The sequence below is a fragment of the Pelophylax lessonae genome (assembly GCF_965119305.1).
Source record: "Pelophylax lessonae genome assembly, chromosome: 11".
Lineage (NCBI taxonomy): Eukaryota > Metazoa > Chordata > Amphibia > Anura > Ranidae > Pelophylax > Pelophylax lessonae.
Window position 1 is genome coordinate 176,917,093 of NC_138778.1, and position 9,850 is coordinate 176,926,942.

Consider the following 9,850-nt stretch of genomic DNA (forward strand, 5'->3'; position numbering starts at 1 on the left):
TTCCAATATGTGTCTGTCACCAGCGCTTTCTCCGCTTTGCCAAGGGAGAGGAGCATTATCCGCTTGTGGTATCTCCGCTGCTCCTTGGGTCTTCACAAAAGTGTTGGTCCCAGTGCTGTGGTTGTTGCTTCAGCGGGGGATCGCAGTGCTGGGCTTCCTAGCCAACCTTCTCCTGTGTGAGGAGTCCCCTACTGCTCTGGTGGACAATGTGGAAATCTCTATACAGACTCTGGGGGAGTTTGGCTGGCTTCTGAATTATCAGGAGTCTGCTCTGGTTCCTTCAACAAAGCTGGACTATCTGGGTCTGACTCTGGACTCTGCTCTAGCCAGAGTGTTCCTTCCTCTGGACAAACTCCAGAAATTGCATATGTAAGGAATATACTTTGGTATATGCCCCGCGCCCGATGTTCAGAAATAAATATGTGAATAGATATGTGAGTAATAAATTAATTTAGTGAATGATTTAAATAAATTGTGCGTTTGTAGCAGCTGCTATAGAAATATGGTAACGTGTTGCAGGTAAGAAGTCTAAAATGGCTACCTATAGCGCTTGCTATAATTAATTGGTTGCAATGAATAATAAAGATTAAAAAGTGTTATACATAAAATTCATACATAAATTTCATAAAGGGATAATAGTGTCAATATGGTGATAAATACAAATTATTCCGTATATAAAAAATTCCATAAGGTGACTGTAGTGAAATATTGGGGAAGAAAAGTCCAAAAAATGTTTTCAAAGTTTAAAAATCCAATAAATAAATACAGTGAGTCTCTTGTGCAAAGGGTGCTTATTTCCAAATAGTAGGTGCAAGTGCTCAGCATAGTGATTTCTCAATCCGCTCTGTAGTGCTCAGTGCAGCTTTTATTTCCACCGTGACAAATGGTAAGATTGAATCACTTACCAAATGGCGTGGGTTATGTATGCCTTATGGCACCAAGACCAACCAAGCTTGGGTAGCCTTCCAGGCTATGATGGAGTCTCCTCGTGGCTTGCTATGGGTGGATAGGATGGCGGGCTCCCCCTCTCTCTCCTCTCACCTCAGGCCAGGTATGAAGGAAGACAAAAAAATAGCTCCGGATAGTGTAGTATCACAGTAGTAGGGGTCACCATGTCATTTGAGTGCGATGACACCCACGCTATTTGGTAAGTGATTCAATCTTGCCATTTGTCACGGTAAAAATAAAAGCTGCACTGAGCACTACAGAGCGGATTGAGAAATCACTACGCTGAGCACTTGCACCTACTATTTGGAAATAAGCACTGTTTGCACAAGAGACTCACTGTATTTATTTATTGGATTTTTAAACTTTGAAAACACATTTTTTTGGACTTTTCTTCCCCAATATTTGACTACAGTCACCTTATGGAATTTTTTATATATGGAATAATTTGTATTTATCACCATATTGACACTATTATCACCTTATGAAATTTATGTATGAATTTTATGTATAACACTTTTTAATCTTTATTATTCATTGCAACCAATTAATTATAGCATAGGTAGCCATTTTAGACTACTTACCTGCAATCCAGAAATTGCATGCTGTGATTCATCTCCTGCTGTCCAGCAGGTGGTCATCCCTCCAGACTTGCATGCGGATGCTGGGCCTGATGGTTTCTACCTTCGAGGCGGTTCCCTTTCTCCTCTTGTGTTGGACAGTGGTCACCACGGATGGCAGTCTGTCCGGGTAGGGAGGTGTCCTGGGCCGGAGCTACTCTCAGGGTGTTTGGCAAGGGAAGAGTCCAGACTCCCGATCAATGTTCTGGAACTCTGAGCGATCAGACTGTGCCTGAATCACTGGACGGATCGTCTTCAGGGGTGTCCAGTGCGAATCCAATCGGACAACGCCACGGCTATGGCTTATGTCAATCAGGGTGGAACAATAAGTTTGTTGGCCGCTCTGGAGGTAGCTGGCATTCTACGGTGGGCGGAACGCTTCGGTCCAGCCCTCTCCGTGGTACATAATTAGGGGTGGAAAATTGTCAGGCGGATTATTTCAGTTGGCAGGTGTTGGACCAAGGGGAGTGGTCCCTTCATCCAGATGTTTCTTCTTCAGTTGTGTCTCCGGCGGGGCACCCCCAAGGTGGATCTGTTGGCGTCTAGGCTCAACAGGAAGGTGCAAATGTTTTTGGCATGGTCAAGGGATCTGCTAGCGGACACCACAGAAGCGCTGGTGGCCCCCGTGGGGCCAGTATCGACTGATTTATGCTTTCCCTCTCAATCTTCTGCGGAGACTCTTGTGCAGGATCTAGGCAGATCGGATTCAGGTCATTCTAGTGGCCCTGGACTGGCCTCACTGGTCTTGGTACGCCAATGTCTCTTGGAAGCTGCTTCTCAGGGAGGATCTGTTGTCCAAGGGCCGATCTTCCAGCCTGCTTCAGTCACTGTCTTTGACAGCTTGGCTGTTGAAAGCCAGATGCTGAAGGATAGAGGTTTGCCTGGGTCAGTGATTCCAACACTGTTGAAAGCTAGGAAGTCTACCCCTAGTAAGATCTACCATCGTACATGGAAAGTGTTTCATTGTGTGATTCACTTGGTGTTCACCCTTGCTTTTTCTCGATTGAGCAGAAATTGGCTTTGAGTACCATCAAGGGCCAGGTGTGGTCCTTGGTGGCCATCTTTTAATGACCCTTGGCAATGCACTCCCTGGTGCGTACCTTTTTCTTTAGGGGGTTTGACATTTGGCTCCACCAGTGCAGTCTTCACTACCACTTTGGGATTTTAACCTGGGGCTTTCAAGAGGAAGTAAACCCTCCTCTGTAACTTGTACCTATAGGTAAGCCTATGATAAGACTTACCTATAGGTATGGTAAATATCTCCTAAACATGTACCGTTTAGGAGATATTTACCTTACATGCAGCCAGTGACGTCACTGGCGCATGCGCTCTGAAGGAACGGCCACTCTGAAGGTAGACGGGCGACTGGACAGGTAAGCGGACGGCACGGCGGGGGCTCGTTCTAAGGGAAGTATTTCATAATGAGCTAGTATGCGATGCATACTAGCTCATTATGTGTTTCTCTTGCAGGTTGCAAAAAGAAAAAACATTTTTTTGTGGTTTACAACCTCTTTCAGTCCTCCAGAAGCCTCCCTTTGAAAATATTTGGGCGATTGCCCTGCTTGCGCTGTCCCAGAAGGTGACTTTTTTGGTGGCTATCACCTCAGTGCGCAGGGTGTCAAAATTGGCAGTGTGGGCTTGTCACACCCCTTACTTGATGATTCACAAAGATAAGGTGGTTCTTCGTCCCCGTCCGTTGTTCCTTCCAAAAGTTGTCTCGGATTTCCATTTGAATGAGGTCATTGTGTTGCCTTCCCTGTGTCCTAGGCCGAACATTTGAAAGGAAATTGCGTTGCATGCCCTGGGTGTCGTTTGGGCAATTTGGGTGTACCTGGCAGCTGCGGAGTCTTTTAGGAAGTCACTCATGATTTGTATTCACGGATGGGCCTCAAAGGGCTGTCCGCTTTGTCTGCAACCATTTCTAGATGGCTCAGACAGACGGTGACTCAGGCCTATTCGATTAAGGGCCAGGTTCCTCCTTTTCCCTTTTGAAGGCGCACTCTACTCGGGCACTCAGTGCTTCTGGGGCCATCCGCCATCAGGCGTCAGTGACGCAGGTGTGCATGGCGGCTACCACCTGGTTATCGGTGCACACTTTCACAAAGTTTTATAAAGTGGATGTGTTGGCACCTGCAGATGCCTCTTTTGGCCGCAAGGTTTTCCAGGCTGTGGTTAAGTGGGTCTGGATGTAAAAATATATATTAATCCTGTGAGCTACTTACTCCAATAAACAGACGAGCTGAGCTGCTGGCACTGATAAAAATCCCATTTATGTGCTAAATTATCTCAACATACACTGTAATGCCACACTAATAGTGCTCAAAATAAGTGTCAAAACCTCTAAATTCAAAAATATACATATAGTTGGTGCTAATTATATATGATTGCAAGTTTTAAATGTCATAATAAGCCAAATCATATATGACAAATATATCCAATATAATCAAAACTAAACCAGGAATGAGCGCAATCTAACACCAATATAGTGCAATCCAAAAAATTATATATATATATATATATATATATATATATATATATATATATATATATATATATATATATATATTGTTTGTGCAATCCTCAAAAATGAACATCATATAAATGTCCATGCAAACATAAAAATATATGTAAAGTTCTTTTTTGGATTGCACTAGATTTGTTAGATTGCATTCATTCTTGGTTTAGTTTGATTATATTGGATATATTTTTGATATATGGTTTGGCTTATGACCCTTGCGATCATGTATAATTAGCACCAACTATCTATATTTTTAAATGAAGAGGTTTGGACACTATTTTGAGCTCTATTAGCACAGCATTACAGTGTATGGTGTGTTAAGAGGGTCTGTTCCCTCTTTAGGGGAAGTTATTTTCAGGTGGGCTCCAGTTGTTTTTGGTTGAGCTCTTGTTACTTGGTTGGCTACAGTTTTTAGCTGTTCCCGAGCCTCATGTTTTTGACACTGTTTTGCGACGTCCCACTGGTAAAGATTCTCAGGAGCTGTGTCAATGAACAAAAGCGATAATGGGATTTTCTCTGTTCATCCATTTCGCTGATGTTCATTGATGGAAACAGCACCTGCCCCCCTAAGGAGTTGAAATACTTCTGACACAGCTTGTCACAAAACTGAGTATCAATCTATAGCAGAGAGGGGGAATATACCCCCTGAGACTCCCCATAGGTGTATTCGAGCCGTTTTTCCTGCCTAGTGTCCTACTCCTGTAGGGGGCAGTATAACACACTGGTCGAGATTCTCGGGAGCTGTGACTGTCAACGAACATCAGAGAAATGGATTCTACAGGAAGTCAAAAAATGTTTTTTTCTTTCCTCTGCGAACATTTACAGATCCCCCCCCCCCCTTTTTTTTCTTCCTTTTCTTCCCCTCTTTTTATCACAATTTAAGGTGTTGGCTTTCAATGCAAAAAGCATTCTTTGACAATTGCACTGCATTGTTTTTTGGTTCTTTTCTCCCTGTGTATACCTAGGTAACCATTTAGACTTATCCTCGTTAATGCACTGCTCAAAAATTAAGGAACACTTTAAAACACATCCGATCTCAATGGGGAAAAATATCATGCTGGATATCTATACTGATGTGGAATATGTAATGTGTAAGGAACGAAAGGATGCCACAGCGTTTGATGGAAATGAAAATTATCAACCTACAGAGGGCTGAATTCAAAGACACCCCGAAAAAGTGAAAAGATGCAGCAAGCTAGTCCATTTTTCTGAAATTTCATTGCAGCAACTCAGGTACTCCGTAGTTTGTATGGCCCCCAGGTGATTGTATGCATACCTGACAATGTTGGGGCATGCTCCTAATGAGAGGACAGATGGTGTCCCGGGGTATTTCCTCCCAGATCCAGACCGCCCATCACTAAGCTCCTGAACAGACTGAGGAGCAATCTGGTGGGGTCGGATGGACTGAATTATAATGTCCCAGAGATGTTCTATTGGATTTAGGTTAGGTGAGCGCGGGGGCCATTAAATTGGTATCAATTCCTTCATCCTCCAGGAACTGGCTGCATACTCTCGCCACATGAGGCTGGGCATTTTTGTGCACCAGGAAGAACCCAGCACCCACTGCACCAGCGTAGGGTCTGACAATGGGTCCAAGGAGTTCAACCTAATGGCAGTCAGGGTGCCATTGTCAAGCCTGTAGAGGTCTGTGCATCCCTCCATGGATATGCCTCCCCAGACCATCACTGACCTACTACCAAACTGGTCACGCTGAATGATGTTACAGGCAGCATAACATTCTCCATACCCTTTTACGTCTGTCACGTGCTCAGGGTAAACCTGCTCTTATCTACAAAAAGCACAGGGTGCCAGTGGCAGACCTACTAATTCTGGTGTTCAATGGCAAATGTCAATCGAGCTCCAAGGTGCCAGGCAGTGAGCAAAGGGCCCACTAGAGGAGGTTGGGCCCCCAGGCCACCCTCATGAAGTCTAATGGTTTGGCCAGAGACCTTCATACCCGTGGCCCACTGGAGGGAATTTTGTAGGCCTCTGGCAGTGATCATCTTGTTCCTCCGTGCACAAAGGAGCAGATACTGGTCCTGCTGATGGGTTAAGGACCTTCCATTGTCCTGTCCAGCTCCTCTAGTGTAACTGCCTGTCTCCTGGAATCTCCTCCATGCTCTTGAGACTGTGCTGGGCTACACAGCAAATCTTTTGGCACTGGCACATATTGATGTGCCATCCTGGAGGAGTTGGACTGCCTGTGCAACCTCTATAGGGTCTAGGTATCGCCTCATGCTACCAGTAGTGACACTGACCCTAGGTAAATGCAAAACTGGTGAAAAGATAAGTAGGGAAAAAAGTCAGCTGCTTTCACCTGTAAAACCATGTTTTGGAGGTCCTCCCATTGTTGCCCATCTAGTGCACCTGTTGATTTCATGAACACCAAAGCCGCTGAAACTGATTTAACACCCCCTCTGCTACTTAACTGACCAGAACAATACCCCAGGAGTTTAATTGACTTGATGATATACTCTGAATAAAAAGTGTTCCCTTAAAGCCGTGTGTGTGTGTATGTATGTATGTGTGTGTGTGTATATATATATATATATATATATATATATATATATATATATATGTGTGTGTATGTGTATATATATATATATATATATATATATATATATATATATATATATTATGCACAACTGAGAGACACTAGTCCCCAATGAGATGTGACTTTCTTAGCCACACTGTTTGTACTATCTCAATGTGCCTTTACTTCTCTTTATTGTAAAACTTGGAAATAATCAATAAAAATCTTTGTAAAACAAATCCTGGCCAGAATGCTATCTCAATATCTCTGAGTTTGTATGCTCTGCTTACATTGGTTTCCTTCTAAACTCCAAAGAACTTGCTGGTAGTAGGGTGACCACATTTCCAAACTGCCATTCAGGGACACCCCCGACAACTCCCCCCACCCGCCCAAAAAAAAAAGATTTTTGATACTTTTTTTGCCAAAGCGAACAGTGGTCCCCTGTGTCACCTTCATATCCCCTCACTTGTCAGCTTCTTAACTGTCATCCACCTGTGTCACCTTCTTCTTCATTACTATTCCCTCAGTTGTTGTTCCCCTGTGTCACCTTCGTATCCCCTCACTTGTCACCTTCTTACTGTCCCCCACTTGTGTCACCTTCTTCTTCATTACTATTCCCTCAGTTGTTGTTCCCATGTCAACTTCATATGCCCTCACTTGTCACCTTTATTACTGCCCCCCACTTGTGTCACCTTCTTCTTCATTACTATTCCCTCAGTTATTGTTCCCCCGTGTCCCCCTCATATCCCCTCACTTGTCACCTTCATTACTGTCCCCCCACTTGTGTCACCTTCTTCTTCATTACTATTCCCTCAGTTATTGTTCCCCTGTGTCATCCTCATATCCCCTCACTTGTCACCTTCATTACTTTCCCCCACCTGTGTCACCTTCATTTCCCCTCACTTGTCACCTTCATTACTGTCCCCCAATTGTGTCCCCTTCTTCTTCATTACTATTTCCTCAGTTGTTGTTCCCCTTTGTCACCTTCATTGTTCCCCTGTGCCATCCTCATATCCCCTCACTTGTCAGCTTCATTACTGTCCCCCAGTGCCGTCACTTGTCACCTCACCTTCTTCTTCATTACTATTCCAATCCTCCTCTTCTAATATCCCCTCTGGTGAGTGGTCCACTGGTCCCACAGACAGCTGGGCCTTGGGCTGGAGCTGGAGGAAGAGAAGTCGGGGCAACCATGGATCTGAGCCAGCAGTGCAGCAGCAGCACACAGAACAGACGATCCCAGACACCAGTTCCATCCGGTCCGGCTGCTGCAAGTCTCTCCCTCTGCATGCTGCGGGGCGGTGAGCCGTGGGTGCCAGAGAAGGAGATGGGTGGAGACACTAGAGAGTGAAGAAGATCACACGAGTCCCTGCTGCGTGCAAGTAACTCCCTTTGCATGCCCTGGGCCCTGGAGAAGGAGGAGGTGGGTGGAGCGATCGCATAAGGAAGTGACTATCTGTCACAGGCTCAGCACAGCAGCGGTCGGCGGACGGCGGCTCACGGGCTCAGATCATTCCGGGACACTGCATTGTCCCGGAATGAGGGTGACTGGGACCCGGGACAGACTCTCCAAATGCGGGACTGTCCCGGGCGATCCAGGACACGTGGTCACCCTAGCTGGTAGGTTCATTGACTCCTCTCTCAATTGCCTCTAATGTATGTCTCATAGGGCCCTTAGATTGTAAGCTCCTTGAGGCAGGGACTGATATGAATGTGCAGTGCCTAAATTGACAGTGCTATATACATGCCTGTAATAATACAGATCTCGATGTATGCTAGTCTTTAACGTACCTTTGGGTATGCAAATATGCCAAATGATAGAAATGCATATCAAGGGTCATTTTTTTTTTTTTTTTTTTTTTTAATTTTAAAAAAGCATTGGAATGGCCACAGGCCATATTGCTACTTTAACCTCCCTGGCGGTCTGATTATGTCCAGATTTCTGTGCTAAAAGCGATACATTGTTTTGCATGGAAATCTGTTGTTTTACATTTTAAAACTCCCCTTCCCCTGCGATCCCTCCGCTGTCCTCCCGCTGTGTGCTCGGCCGATGCCGGCACCTATCTTCCGGTTCCCTTCCCTGCGAGCGTTGCGACGCAGGGGGTGGAACCGGAGGCAATCTAAAAAATGTAAGTACACTAAATGACATGATGCAAAGCTGTGATCCTAACGGATTACACTGTATCATGCCATTTCACCTCAGAATTTCACATGGTGACTTTTCTAGTGCCCTGCCAGTGCTTTTCCAGTTCTTTGTGCCTGGAAAATAGAGAACTACCATGGCGTCCAAAAAGCGTTCTTTTTGCGCAAAAGTGCTTTTAGACGAACGAGAAAACAGCGACAGCAAAACGGAGTTACTTGAAGAACAGAGCGACAGCGATAAGTGGGAAAATACGTCATCAGGTACAGAAAGTGATGACAGCGACGATTCTGATGTCTCTTTCTGGTAGATCGCTCCGTTGGAAATTCTGAAGAATCATTTGATATACTTCCCAAATTCCACAAGCGATGTGCCAGAAAGACATCAGAATCATCGCTGTCGTCACTTTCCGTACCTGATGACGAATTTGCTATCGCTCAGTTCTACAAGTAACTCAGTTTCGCAGTCGCTGTTTTCCAGTTCGTCTAAAAGCGCTTTTGTGCAAAAAGAGCGTTTTTTGGACACCATGGTCATTCTTTATTTTCCAGGCACAAAGCACTGGAAAAGCACAGGCAGGACACTGGAAAAGTATCCAGGTGCAATCCTGTGGTGAAATGGCATGATACAGTGTAATCCGTTAGGATCACAACTTTGTATCATGTCATTGAGTGTTTTTACACTTTTGAATTTGCCGCCAGTTCCACCCCCTGCGTCGCAACACTTGCAGGAGGGAACCGGAAGGCAAGTGCCGGGCAATCGGCCATACACAGAGTGGGGAGAGACTGTCAGGATGCCGGGGAGGACTGCGGGGTTCACAGGGAAGGTGAGTAACATTGCGGGGTAATCCCGAGTGTGGCTCGGGGTTACCGCTTTTGGTACTGAAAGTACACCCCGAGCCACACTCGGGAATACCGCCAGGGTGGTTAATAAAGAGAGACTGTCAGCCTTAAAGCGGAGTTCCACTGGTTTTTGTGCTAAGTGTATCTGCTGACTTCCAATAAATACACTCACCTGTCCCACGGTCCAGCGATGCGGGAGCCTCGGTTCCCTCCCTCTTCTCCCTGTGGCGCCGGCATCACTAGTGCGGGCATCCTGCT